Source organism: Anser brachyrhynchus, assembly GCF_964034855.1.
Source record: "Anser brachyrhynchus genome assembly, chromosome: 1".
Classification (NCBI taxonomy): Eukaryota; Metazoa; Chordata; class Aves; order Anseriformes; family Anatidae; genus Anser; species Anser brachyrhynchus.
The window spans coordinates 210990189-211004902 of NC_137694.1; the positions used below are offsets into that span (position 1 = coordinate 210990189).

Here is a 14714-nt window from a genome sequence, read left to right on the forward strand (position 1 = left end):
AATAAAAAGCATGCAGCTTCCAGGAGGGGGTACTTTAGGAGCAGCCCCATGCAAGGACGCCTGAAAAACCACAAATTGTTCCTGTCGATAACGCACATGATGCCAAAGAGCTGGAGGGATGGGGAAATGGTGCTTGAGAAGATGCGGCCGCCAGAACCGTACGACTTCAGGTGCTGTGTCTTCACTGATGAAAATGCATTCAGGAGACTTTCAGGGTGTGATCATCACCGTGAGAGAGCCATAAAATTAGGATTACCGTTCAACAGCAACAACTGCCTACGTATGTTGGGGGATCTCAGCAACAACTACAAGAGCAGAGCCATTCTGTGCACAAGTATCACTGCTGATCTAGCTGGTGTTAAAAAAATAATTGCTCGAGGGCAGCAATTTTACCTGTAGGAAAAAAACAACACAAGGAAAATAGAAATATTCCAGTCCTTAAACTAGAAATGGTATTTTCCAGAGAGTACTATTAAACAGTTTGGGGAGGGGGATGAGGAGAAGCTCTGCTAGAACTCAACTGTGAAGGTTGAAGGTGTTATCTGTAGGTTAAAAACTTTTAGGAAAAAAAAAAGCAACCAAATTTAACACTGATACTGCAAGATGCACTGGGCAAAAATACCAACTCCCCCAAAGGGGGAAAGGCCTTGGAAAATGAAAGATGAGTTTGATGGCAAAAAGGGAATAGAAAGAATAAAATAAAGGAAGGTGAGTTTACTGCGTAATTCTGGAAACCGGGCGGTGTTCAGAATTGAATTTGAAGCTACATGACTGAAACCACAGCTCTACATCTTGAATTATCCCTGCAACAACCTGAATCAGCCAAAGAAGCGACTATTTGCCATCCAGAAGCAACTATTGGCCATCAAAAGCTTTACTCTCCTTGCGCTGGTACAGTTTTGGTGTTACACCGGGCACAACAGCTGCTCATCGGCTTCAAGTGCAAAAGTCCCACCCAGGAATGTGGACAATATTTCAGAGTATTTCTTCTCTAGACGAATGCTTGAAAAACAATCGCCAGAAATTGCTCATAACTTCTTAATTTTATGAACACTTCCAGCACTGGACCAAGCCCACAGAACACCTCCTTTACCCACGGAAGGGGCGGAGGTGTTGGCAGACAGCACGTTGTACGAGGGGCTCCGGACCATATCTCGGGTTCATTTTGCCTTCGTGCACCTTCTGGCAGCTCAGCCTTCATCCTCCTGCTCCCAAAACCTGGGTGCCCGGTTCTGGCCCTCGAGCAGCTGAACTGGGGGATCTCAGTGCTTTGGGCTAAAGCAGTCACTAGAAAGGATTTCACAATACGGGGCTCACATAACCTCTACGAACAATCGCTCATATAAACACCAACTATACAGTATTTCATGGCTTTCCTCCCTTCTGCAGTATTTTTCTTATTTTTTTTTTCTATTCAGTGTAGTATTTACTTTAAGGTTACCAAACAGGCAGACAAACAACCTCCCAGAGTTACGAGCAAATTCAGCTGGAAGGAATTTGACACATCTATCCGACAAGGTTTGCGAAAACTACTGTTATGTTCATGTTCTGCTTCACGCAGGTTTTTATGTATTCGCCATACACTGTAGCTCGGAGAGATGTGAGCGACCTGGTCTACGCACAGAGCAGCACACAGCGTTAATTAACAGATGACGAAGTCATCTGCTTCTGTATTCCCCACCACTCCTCAAAGGAAAATCATTTCGAACCTCAACGTAGGCTTCGTGGAAAGCACTGAAAGGTTAAACAAAAACCTCTTCAGTCAAAATGCTTACAACTCTTAAGACAGCAAGCTATAAATTATTAAGTAGCTTGTCTAATTGCTTCATGATGGCATCCAAGGCCTCCAGTCCCCCCTACCCCCACGTCCCAAGACGCAATTCCAGCTGGATGCACTTTCAACACAGACCATTATTCACCAGAGTCCGCTCTAATGTTAAGACGAGGTACCAGAGGTCAGGCTCGCGGTAATAAAACAAAGAGCAGGATTCCCATGCCCGCAGCAGATCCTAAACCGAGCAGCTACATCAGCAAGCTGGCAACTGGAAAACCTAGGAAACCTCATCGATAAGTGACGGAGAAAAGAGCTGGATTACACAGAACCGTCAGATTTTACTCCAAATTGAGTTGTATTTGGAGAACTGCTCCAATAAACACTGCTCTGAGCCACGTCTGCACATCAGAAGCTTAAACCGAGGATTTGGGGACTTCCAGTCAAAGGACAAGAGTAGCGAAAGAGAAATCGGCTACCAGTCATTATGAAAAACACATGCAAAGCAGGAAGAACACGCTGCAGGTTAAAAAAAAATCATACCCAGTTCATCAGCATGAAGGCTTTGCAGTTCACTGATTTATTAGTTTTTAAACAACACGTGCAGAGAGCACACACATTTATTGACTGAGTGTGCAAGCTATAGCACGGTTTGCCACGCAAACGAAATACTTTTTATTTAAAAAAAAGGGTAGTGGTAAGTAACAGCCTTCTTAATTTTGAATTATACATTAATAAACCATCCACAGAATATCAAAAGATGTGCGGAGATGTTAACTGCTGAAGTAGGAGTCTTGGCTTGAAACTTCTTGTCTGAGTTTGCAGCCGTTAAATATTCATTGTTTCCTGCCTAGCGTCTTTCACTTTAACGCAATTATTTTTCATTATAGCAAAGTGCAGCTGAATGATTTTAGTGTTCTCTCCTGGACAGGGCAGCGGGTAATCTGGCAGACACACTTGGCTTTCTTCAGGCTAGCACTACTGACCAGCAGCTAACGGGAACAGATCGGCCAGATCTTACCAAAGGGTGGATAAATAAGGGAAGAACAACAGCAGCGGCAGCTCCGTGCCCACCGAAACGGCAGTGAACGTGCGTCGGGGACAGGAGGGCAGCAGCATGGGGCAGCGAAGTGTGCACGGCTTTCTCAGGATCGTGATGGGAACTGCAGCTGAAGATGGACAGATCATCCCCTGCTCTCGTCCTCCGACACCGAACAGCAATCCCAACGGCAACCCTACGGGCTCGGGAAGAGTTAAAATCATCACGTCCTACGGGCTGAAAGCATCTCTTGCCTTTAATTGCTAGGGGAAGGCCAGGGAAAAAACAACGTCCCTCTTGATTCCTACCTTACTAATGATCACTGAGCCAAACTGCTTTTGAAATGGACCAAAGAACCCAGCAGAAAAGATGCAGGTATGGAAGTGATGAGCAGTACGGAAGCACAACAATCAGGGCTGGCTCCCATGCCTTTCGTGGCAAAAAAATAAAAAAAAATAAAAAATAAATAAAAAACGAGCACGGAAGGGTTTGTTTTGCTTTAGCATAAGGCAGCAATCGAAACTCAATCTGTGTGCGCCGAGACACTCTGAGTGCAAAGGTTGATGTGCGATAAATTGTGGCACCCAAAGAGTTTGTCCTTCCTACGCCCCGGCTGTCGAGAGATCCAGGAATGAGATTTTTACCCGCAGGAGTCAGAAGAGCGCGGAGGGAGAAGCAGCCCAGGGCTTGCGATGCAGCGGTGGCAGGGGAAGTGGCCGCAGCACCCTCTCCTACCCTCCTCTCCTTCCCCCGCTAAGAACTCAATTGTTTAATCAATTGTTTTACACAGGTGAAATGGGCCATTAGGAAACATTCGACAACACTTAATTTATCATTTATACAAGGATGAATGCAAATCATTTTGAGGTTTGGGGTGGTGTGGGTTTTTTTTTATTCCCACACCCCTAATTAATATTCATGAGGATAATTCCACAAAGGCGGTTATAAAACGGTGGCGGAGGCAGCCTGAAAATATAAGTCGTGCTCTGGCAGAAAGAGGAAATTCTCTTCCCCCCACCCCCCCCCACCTCCCCGGCCCGAGAGGGGGGATTTAAACCCAAGGCAAACATTGCCCGACCGATGGGTTTTATAATATTTTAATCGAGTTATTCATTACACAAAGATAACGCTGTGGCAAAGCAGATAACGCCACACAAAGGCTAAGTTCATTTGTTCTGGACAGGTGGCCAGTCTGCAACCCAGTGCCGGCATCCAAAGCCCGCCCACAATAGCACTAAAGACGATTATGCAAATGCTCCCCATTCCCTGCTATTTTCCCAGGAATGGGAGAAGGGGCTCCGTGTGGAAGAAGCAATTGTTTCCCACTCATGTGGAAAACAAACGGAGAGAAAGAAGGGAGGGAACGTGGACGGGAGATAGCGCCGCACGCCCTCCCCACCCCGCCCCTCCGCGTGCTCCCCGCTGAACGCCGGGACGGATCCTGATGGTGCCGCGATTTCCATAGCGGAGCGCGGCCCGCAGGGGTCAGACACAGAGTTCAGAGCCCAGGAAATGTATTCTTCATTCGACATTTTCCCTTGTATTCTGCCGCGGGACAAAGCAGTTTAAAGATGGTACCTCTGCTTCGCTTGTAATACATCACGCCAACGTGAATGGCTCGGGCAAGGCAAAGCTGCCTCGGGGGAGCTCGCAAGGGACGAGCAGCCGGCCTTCAAGCCATCCGGGAGCCCCAGTGCGGTCAGGATTTTATACTCTGCAAGGATTTTTGCCACCCTGTTATCAAGGAGTGGATAAAAAATACAAAATCGAAGCGTGTACTCAAGGTCTTTGCTTCAGCCCTGCAGTGATCTTCAATTCGAACTTGTTTTTACCGAAACACAGCGCCTTGCACCACGGTATGGACTAGTTTAAGGATATATAAAATTGACTCTTAAAAAGCATGAAAACGTTTCTTACATTTCAAGCACAAGCCTCAAAGCCCGTGGCTTGCACCACCCGTCTGCTCCCCTCCTCTCCCGGCATGTGCGGGCTGCAGGCGCCGCTCACAGCCCCAGGCACGGCACGCCGGCCCCTCTGGTCCCAAAGGGCAGCAGATAGACATGGAGCCAGAGCTGCCTTCGTGGCCCGGGACTTGTAACACATCACCTCTCCCACCGGCGTAGCCTTGATCTTCAGGGATGGTTTGTATCTGGAGACTTAAAGAGCCATTCCTCTTCCACTTCACTCAACGCAACACAGTCTTTTTCCAGTTCCAGCACTGTAATTTGTAATAATAAACATAAAAGCTACCTCCTATCTTTGGATCCTTTACTTTTAAAAGCACAACTTTTCAGAACTTAGTTTTTTTTTATGCTTTTTTTTTTGCTTCACCTTCAGAACTGCTAGCCCATCAGCCAGTTTCCCAAAGCACACGTGCCCTGCTTCCCCACTTTCTTTCGTCCTCTGATTCCGAGCTCTTCCCCGTTGGGATTACGACAGCTGAAAGTCTTCATTCATGCCGATCTTCAGTTCACCAGAGCTTCCTGGCAGCTCCTGCCATTGCTTTAAATTGATAAAATCCTCCGTACATAACTGATATTATTGCTACTTTTCCTCATTCAACAGGATTTACAAATAGAAGCGCTGAGTGAAGACTCTTACTCACATGTTCATCATATGTGCGCTGCCTCAGTCGCGTCCCTCCTGCCTGCCTGTAATTACTCCGCGGTGATTTCGACACTCCTCAGGATTTTTTACTCTTCCTTTCTCCCAAGCTATCAAGCACTTTGCACTTCCATCAACTCTACCATTTGTCTCCCTCTTTTTTGTAGGAAGCTCCCCCAGGATCAGCCTACCTATTGGCTTCTGTGCGCTTTGTAGATCTTCCAAGCATCTTTCAACTCCTCCGTTTTGCGTGCGTGCTCGTTCTCAATTACTACTGTTCTTTCAGCACCGACATCTTCAGTTCCAGTGCCTCATTCCTCTCACCTTGTCATACAGCTCAGCTCAGGCTCCTCTCACCGTTCTTCCCCTACCCAGGAAGGGTATTTCCATTTTTAACACCAGCAAACTCTGATATTCACTTTTCTTTTTTTCTTCTTCTCTTCCCCCCTCCAACTTCTAACACTTTCCAGCTCAGCAGCTCCTCATTCTTCACCCACCTCTATTGCTTTGTCTTGGCCTGCTAACACAAAACTTGAGCAGCCATTCCTATAATCTCATTTTTTATGCTGTTCCACAGCCCTTCACCATTCATTTCTTCTTTCACCAGAGACAAAATTCCTCCCCCCAAACCTCTTTGTTTTCTTTCCTGTATCTGGCTCTTCCCATCTGTGCTTATCGTAGATCTTCGTTCTTGACACTTTTTTGGGTTGCTCTTCGCTTCGCTGATGCCAGCACCGACTTTAGCTCAGGAGGTAATTCTGGGAGAGAGGAAGCCTTCGACAGCCTCAGGAACATGCCCTGATTTACCGCGAGCTCTGCCCAGAGTTATCAATTATTGCTCGCCCTCCCGTGCAATTCACTGAGTCTTTAGAGGACAGGAATTATTTGGGGACTGAGCTATACGCTTCCACATGGAAATAATCACGAACTTCAGAGAGTCTTAAAAAGGTATGCACAAGTATGACTATGAAATAAATCACATTTCATATTTTAATTCAAGCACGCCTTGAGGCTATGGCATTATTGGTATTGTTCTGGGGGTTATTTCTACATATTAGAGAGATTTTTGCATATTAAAGCTGTAAGTACATGACTGTACATAACCAGATTTTACTAGAGTCCTGCTCTACCCTTCATTTAGTAGATTTTATGCATTATTACTGGTCTTTTTTCTAGGAATACAAAAATACGTAGACAGAGGGACAACCAGCATTTAGAATAACCGGACCGTGCTTGGGGCATCCCAGCAGATCAGGCCCTCAATGCCGCCGCTTTCTCCCAAAGACAGTAGAAAAGTGTCCACTTAAAAACAGGAAAGGTAGAGCTAATGAGGATTTTAACAATTTCTCGTTTCAAACAGATCGAAATAGCCACTTTTCTTATTCGCATCGTTATGCACACACCTGAGAGACAGCACCTTTTGCACGTTTTTAGGCAGATAAAAAAACTTACGACTAATTTAGCATATGATTAAGGCATGTTCATCAACTCCTTGTTTCTCTGCAGGCCTCTAGCTCAATATTTTCTGTCCAACTATACCGATAGTGGCACCACTCATTACTCAAAGGTTTCTGCTGCAGACCAAAGTCCTGGTAAATAACAGCTTTGGAGCCATTGCTAGATGAGTCATGTTTGAGTTTCCACCCGTTACAGGTAACTCAGCTCATTCATTCTTAAAATATTTTTGCTCCTTGGGTATTATCTGGAGTCGGGTAGAGAAAATTCTTCGCTACAAGCCGTAGGGAGAAGAGGAAAAAGAAATTCATTGTAAATAATCAGCTGCTCCTGGGAGACAGAGACATTGCAGTGTGCCAAGTCAAATTAATCCCAGACACAAAGATCTGAATAAAGCTTTAACGCTGAGATAAAGCAGGGAAATTAAATAGATCACTTAGAGAAATAAAACTAACCTCATTCGGTACTGTATTTTACACACTGGCCAATGTGTGCCTAAAATCCAAAGTTTCTGCAACGGAAAACGCTCTTCACATGAATGCCCGAAGCCGAAAAGAAGAGAGCGCTGTATATCAAGACTGGAGAATGCAGATGGGCTTTCTGAAGTCTTGTTTTAAGCAAATGCATCAAGAACAAATTTCTCATAAGAAAAGCCAACAAAATCTGGTTTTGAAAGATCTGAAATAGAATCAGAACCAAAGCGAAGTGCATTCATATTGAAATCAGCATTGCCAGATAATAGATTTTAGAAGAACCACTTCTATTTAGCCTCCAGCGAGCTTCAAATTTGCAGTCTGGTCTCATCTCTCCACTCAAGCCTCTCTTTATCACATTTTCATTTTGACTCCTTCGTCTTTAAACAAACGCTGTGTTTCTCAACACAATGTGTCAAACTCGGCCCTGACGGAACTTAATTAACTTCTACAGGGGTGCGTCATTAGAAAACATTTAGATTTTGTTGCACATTTACATAGTGCTTTACAAACACAGAAGAAAACAGATTTCCTACCTGGAAGCACTTGCACCACAAATAAACCAACAACAACTGGGGTAAGCATAATTAATTGCAAACAGGAAGGTGTAGAAGTCGGGCTGCGTTCTGGGGGCACAGAACGGTGGCAACTGAAGGCTAAAAAAACAGTCAAGAAATCGAGGAAAGCGAAGAAAAAAAAAACAGAGGCAAGTTAACAGGCAAGGGCATGACACTTCAGAGCCTCACAAACAAGGAGCTTAACTGTAATGCGGTAAAGGACAGAAAAACACTCGTGCTCGGAACAAAGAAAGTAGAGGAATCTGTCTATATTCCCGTGGGATGACTTGAACAAAAACTTTCTTTCCTTTCAGTTGCTAAATGAGGAGTAAGATGTTAGTACTTAAGACGACTGAGAAAGACATTCTGGCAACGATAAAGAGGGGGAAAAAAAATGAATCAAAACATATGTGAAATATGAAAAAAATGATCACTGGAAGATGGTATCTCACCGCTTTCCAAATTAAAAGCTGATCTGTTTGAGAAAGAGGCGGAAGAGCAGATTTGGGAATCAGAAGCAAGGGCAGGGATGGTTAAAGGCAGGGCAGACCTACATGAGCTGGGCTGAAATCACGAGGCGTGGAGCCAAGCAGGGCTCGCTGGCAGCAGGCGCTCACGCTTGGAGACACTCCGCTCGTGGCCACGCACACCCGGGGGGGCTGCAAACTGTGTCGGCTGCGGGGAAGCTTTCAGACACATCACACACCACGAAAACCACGAGCAGAGCACGGCCACCTGAATGCACGCATACAGACATAAAGCTGCCTCAGCAGGAGGACGCGAGCCATTTAATGAGGCCACATGTAAGCCGGAGCGATTAAAACAAAGTTTTGGTGTCGTGGCATTTATGCAAACGAGGGCCAATTAATGGGACTAAATCACTTCTCACCTTCAAATTATTTCCTAAAGCCAGCCGTGATTTCTTTCCCTTTTTTTTTGGATCCCCTTCTTGTGCTAATGCGCCCTTCTGTGAAATTCGGTCACAACGGGGCGTGAGATGAGGAAGGGGCCGTCCACGAGGCCATCTCCCCCTGGTAGCCTCCCTGTGGGATGGGCGCAGGTGCTGCCGCATCCGCAGGTCAAGCATCCGCATCCTCAAGACGCGAGCTCGTACATCTTCCAGACAGCCCGAAAAGAAGCAGCGGCGGTTCCGCGACCGGGTTTTCGTTGCCCGCTCCCCCAGCGGGGAAATTTCTGGGCACCTGGCCAAATGATATTTAATTAAAAGCTACTACTCCGCTTCTGATTCTTTTGTAACTTGGTTACCAGCCCAACTGACCATTTGTGTGGTGAAAGGAATTTAATAAGAAGCCAGTTTTCTATAGTGCTTACGGAGCCGGGGACAGTATAATTTTGATTGCAGAGACAGTTGTCAGCATAGTTTGCTTAAAAATACTCAGAGAGGTAAAATATATAAAAGGTTGAGACAGAAAATGCCCCAAATCGATGGAATATCATGTACATTAATACTACATGAGTTCAATTTCTTTCAGTTTCCCATTTGGCAAACCAATGAACTGACTTCAGCAGAGATGGGTTTCTCACAAAATACCTCAATAATCCCAAACCCATTGACTCCAGCACTGATGCCTGGTATCAGGAAGAAGAAAAAAGGTATCTTTGATTAAAACTACATCTTCTGCACTCAAAGAAGGCTGGTTAAACAAACCTAATGCGGAGATGCACACCAATGAAGCGTACAAACATTACCGAGAAATCAAGGGATGCTGCGTAAAGCACTATTTCTTTTTATTTTGAGGGCGGTTTTACGTCGCTCAAATGGTAGGAAAACCTCTCCGAACCTATCAGTAGCCTCTGGTCATGGTTTTAAACACCTGCAATCAAATCTTAACCACAGCGAACTGATTACTAACCTTCCTGATGACCTCCGCACTGATAACCCAGGCTGCGTAACCGCCCGGGGAAAACTCGCTCCTGACATCCTTCAGTGCAGCAGCTGCAAGTTATTGAGGACAACTGATGACTTTTCCCTAAACTGGTAAGACGAAGTGAATTTCAACATCAGAAGCCTTTCTTGAGTAAACTAAGAGAACTGGTATGGGTGATACCTTTGGAAGAGCTGGCTTCAATCAACCCCAAATAAAGTAGAACAGGCAATACTACGTGACGCACGGCAGAACCACCTCAGATGTTCTCCCATTTTCATATCAACACAAAGTGAGAAACCTCTACGTAAGTAACCAGTCTGATTATGAAAAGTAATATTTGCTTCCCAGTGTCAACTGGGTCCACTTAGTCTACATTGTCCCAGCATCTTTACTGGAAGGTACTTTTGTTTTTAAGTACTTAGCATTGCAGATAATATTAAGAAGTCTTCAAGATTTCCCTCATTTTTCTGCCTTCACATAAGATTATCAGACTACTATGCCGTTTCTATACATTGCTAATACTTTTTCACACGAAATATAAGTGGTTGGAGTAGGATGTATTCCTGCATCCCCCACGGCACAGCACCCGTGCGGACACCGCCAACCAGCCCGGCTGCACCCGTGCTCGCACCGAGCCTGAATTCCATCAATGTTTCCTCAGCACGTCCTGATCCTGCCACGAATCATCAAGCATTTCATGGTCCTGAACCCAGATAAACTGTAAGAATAATCAGGGAGAAACTGTGTTGAATGCTACGTTAGAAACTGGTTGGAAGAGTAAATCACTCTTCATTCCTGTTTCATATAACCCTGCGAGGCTTGGAGTTTGTATAACTTCCACAGCTTGCTTACTCTAAAAGATTTTAGTACAGAAAGTATGACCACCACTTAGTGCAATTTTTGTAAACTGCAGAGTATATAATTTACTTTTAACTGCAGCCTGTGATTCAAATTTAGCTACCGTTAATACCTTAATCTTGAAGTTAAGCTTCGCTTCAGCTCTGTGGCTTACTGAAAAGACCAAAAATATCAGGAAGTTAAACAATATTTCAGGTTGTTTTCAACATTTCTACCTTATAAGCTCTTTGCTTAGCCTTTTCCTAACATCCAAGACATACAGAAAAAAAAAAGAAATTAAGATAAGCAAGCCATGCAACCTTACAAACCCAGTAACAAGATATAGGTTTGTGGGGTGGTTTTGTTTTGGTTTTAGTTCTCTTGGGGGGGTTGGTTTGTTTTGTTCAATTGTTTGCGTCAAGATTCAAGAGCTCGATTTATTACCCTGCAGCCACAAGCCTTCTCTCACGGGTTTCTCACCGGAGATGTTGAAAGAAAGCAAGCAGCCTAGCAGAAGCGAAGGTCGCCGTAAAACAGATAAGCGATGGCATGGTACAAATCACAGGGACAGAAGCTCCGGATGAGGACAGGACTTTGTGCAGGGACCTGGCTGCTACGTGCGTCTATGAACGGTCTGCAGAAGGACAGGAGCAACAAGCCGACATTTGCTGCTGCTGGTTATGCAGGGATTAAAGCTGGGGGCTGCTATCAGGAACTGGAAAGGTGTTTAGTGAGTCTGCATCACCGGATAACAAAGTGGAGATGAAGTTCAATATAAATAAACAGATGCAAAGAAAAAACCCTTGCACTCATCTCCTTTGTAAAATGCTTGATGGACTGTTTCCATGCAGGGTCAAGATCTTGGGGTCACAGTAAATAGGATCATAAAAAATATCAATGTCCATTCACAGTCAAAAAAACCAGCCCAAAATAAAACATAGAATTAAAAATAAAAAACAGCCACCACCAAGCCAGGAAGGAAGAACAGAGATTATTGCTGTGACACTGCAGAAAGAGATGGAGCTCCATCTCAAACTCTCTGCCAGTGTGGTCTTTCCTTCTCCCTCTTCTCTAAGAAAGAGGGAAGAGTTGGAGAAGGAGAAGTAGCAAGGACAGAGAAAACGCATGGAACAGTGGCCACATGGAGGAAAACCAGGCTGGGCCAGGGCGGGTTCACACTGGACATCACGAAAAATTTCTTTTCTGAGAGGGTCATTAGGCCCATCTCCTTCCCACAGAGGAGGTTGATGCCCTCTGTCTGCCCGGAGTTAAGAGGCATTTGGATGATGCTCTTAACGATATGGTTTGACTTTGGATCAGTCCCAAAGCAGTCTGACAGTTGGACTTGATGATCTGTGTGGGTCCCTTCCAACTGAAACTGTCCTATTGTACATCCAGTGCATCACCTCGGAGAGCTTGGATTTCCCAGCCTGGAAGCCAGACAGCTGAAGGGATGGGAGAACACGACGTGGTTTGTGGAATCGTGACCAACGTGGTGACAACTGATAGAAATTTGCTGTACTCATTGTCTCCTCACTGGCTAGAGGTTCTCTGTATTAATCACACAGTTTTCATCAAGACTTATCCCATCATCTTCCACCTGGCAAAAGGAACTGAGGTGACATCGCTGCTGCTCCAGGACATGAAAGATATCAGACGTTTCGTATTAAGCTGCTTTGGATGATTAGAGAAAAAATAACATGGAAAATAGGCATGACGAGCAGCTCGTTTAAAGCAGAGGTGGGCAGCAAATGAGCCCTTGCCACACAAACCCACTATGTACCTCACAGGGGGAATGCGGGGAATGGCTCATATACGGAGAACATCAGCTACCGCTGATGGAAAGGGTGAGCTGGGGAGGGCTTACCGTGCTGCTCATCCCATACGGCCCTCAGACATCAGCCCCAATAACCAATGTCCCCCAGCGGATACATGCTCGTTTCCACCTAGCTCGGTTCCTGTGACGACCAACCACAATCCCAAAACTGGCAGCCACGTGCACGTCGAGGTTTTCAGAGTGGTCAATGCAGATCATGTGGGAAGGGTTTCAGAAAATTAAGGTAGCTCATACATCAGCACAGCTGTGGAATAAACTGCACTGTCAAATACGACGTGGAGCAGAGGCTCCACACACGTCGCCATTTGGAGTATGAGGTATCAACAAGATGCAATTTGTGCTTTTACTGAAATTTAGAAAAAATGCTCATAAAATGTATGTTTTACCTATCGTGATAGCTGATGCTATTATTGTCCCTTCCCTCACAGATGTTCAAATGGGCAATCGAAAAGGGTTTCGCTTTGTTGATATTCAAACTACTTCCACTGTATGTCATAGCAAAAAGAGCTCAAGAGAAACAAAAGGCAGGAAAAGCCGGAACCAAAATGCTCCTCTTTACTCTAGGTTTTGCAAAGCAGTCTCCACATACAGCTAGTTAAGCACCATGATTTCTTCTTGCAATCAAGCCTTGTTATTTTTCTCTAGAGTCTACTGCAAAAACAGAATTGCACAATGCTTCTCCATGACCAACCGAAGAGAGTAATGCGGGAACGTAAGGCAATGCAACGAACAGAGACCATGCGAAAAGGAAGGGTGTTAATGCGAGAAATGAATTCTGCAGTACTGATGAAGACCTCAGATTTGCTAGCAGCTGGTAATCTTCCTTTCAAATTGTTCTTTGAAGATCTCCCCCTCCAAATTATGTTTTTTAAAACTGCAAAAATATCCTCATTGGTATATGAAGTCTTGCACTGCTGGTGCAGAGCAAAAATGCTCATCTAGAGATATCACAGTAGCAGAACAATTCATTTAAGCAGCAAAACAATAACAAAGTAATAAAAAAGAGGCCACACTTAAAGCTCTGCAAGCTACATTAAAACACATTTCATTGTTGCGCAGTAGGTTAGGCAGATGGGATCTGTCTGATTCCATTTAATATTTTGCAGGACGAAGGTAACTGTCGTTGTTTTCAAGAATTTTAGTAACAATAAAACGACAGCAGAACTCCCCAAATCTTCGCAATCTTTGTTACATGTATTTAAATCCACTGCCTAACAAGCAACAAAGCTTACAGTCCATGAAAACTATTGTAGATCTTTGTGCAATCTCAATTCGTCAGTTTGCTAACTCTAGAAAGCCAAGTTCAAAGCACAAAAAAGGATTTCCTTATTTCTCAAAGCTATATACACATCAAATTAGCCAGACACATTTGCAAAAAAACTTACCAGTCAGAACCTTCACTCAATCATTAAAGTCTCCTGAGCTGCTTGAAAGAGTGACACTAATATTGCAAAACTCATTTATTTGACTATTAAGTTCCTAATACTTTAGTTTACACCAAACAACTTCTAGTTGTTTTGAAATAAACCCACAGAATGGTTGAGGTTGGAAGGGACCTCTGGAGATCATCTCGTCCAACCCCGGTCCTAACAGGAATCTGTGAAGCCTCAGAAATGTGCTTCTATGTTCCTAGGAATAACTTCCAAAAGTGGCCGCGTAAAAACATCTCTTGAGGATGGTCAGCTTGGAGAGATAAAAGGGGATGGGAGAGGCGAGAGAGCCCAACGTGCATCACTAAAACACCCTCGTGTAAAAATAAACACTTAAACCATGGTTCTTATCTTTTATTCATATGCAATTATCGCCACAAAAGAAAGGAAATGAGCTTTGAAGTCAATAACCCTTACACTTCTTTGTTGTTTAGAGGAAAAGCAGATGTATTTTTACTCCAGATAATCAATATGCTGTATGGTTTTTGTTCCGTTTCCATGATAAAACCCACCTCTTTAGGAGTGAGCTACAAGCATGAGTAAAAAACGTATCTGCAAAGCGTGACTGCTTGCTGCAACTCTAAGTGGGCAAGGCAGTTGAGTAATTCCTAAATACGTCTTCCCAAGGACAGTTGGCTGAACCATTGGTGTCTTGATGGAAACCAAAAGGGCTCCTCCAAGAAACACTATTTTGGCATCGTAAATTGAACAAGGGAACAGGGCAGATCTCACGTAACGTCAAATTCCCTGAAGCAGCCCCAGCCAGGGGTACATCACTGCAAAGAAAAGTACAGCAATGTAGTTTTAGCAATGGCTTAGTTT

At 44.5% G+C, this 14714-nt stretch overlaps 1 protein-coding gene and 1 long non-coding RNA gene across 4 annotated transcripts in view; one reads left to right on the plus strand and one right to left on the minus strand.

Annotated features, from left to right (window-relative positions):
• Window positions 1–14714, minus strand: part of FCHSD2 (FCH and double SH3 domains 2) — a 148768-nt gene that overhangs the window by 87901 nt on the left and 46153 nt on the right. The gene's annotated exons all lie outside the window — the stretch shown is intronic.
• On the plus strand, window positions 402–5756 carry LOC308179571. Its single transcript, XR_013940429.1, has 2 exons — window positions 402–2468; window positions 2703–5756. It is a non-coding gene; the product is annotated as an uncharacterized lncRNA (long non-coding RNA).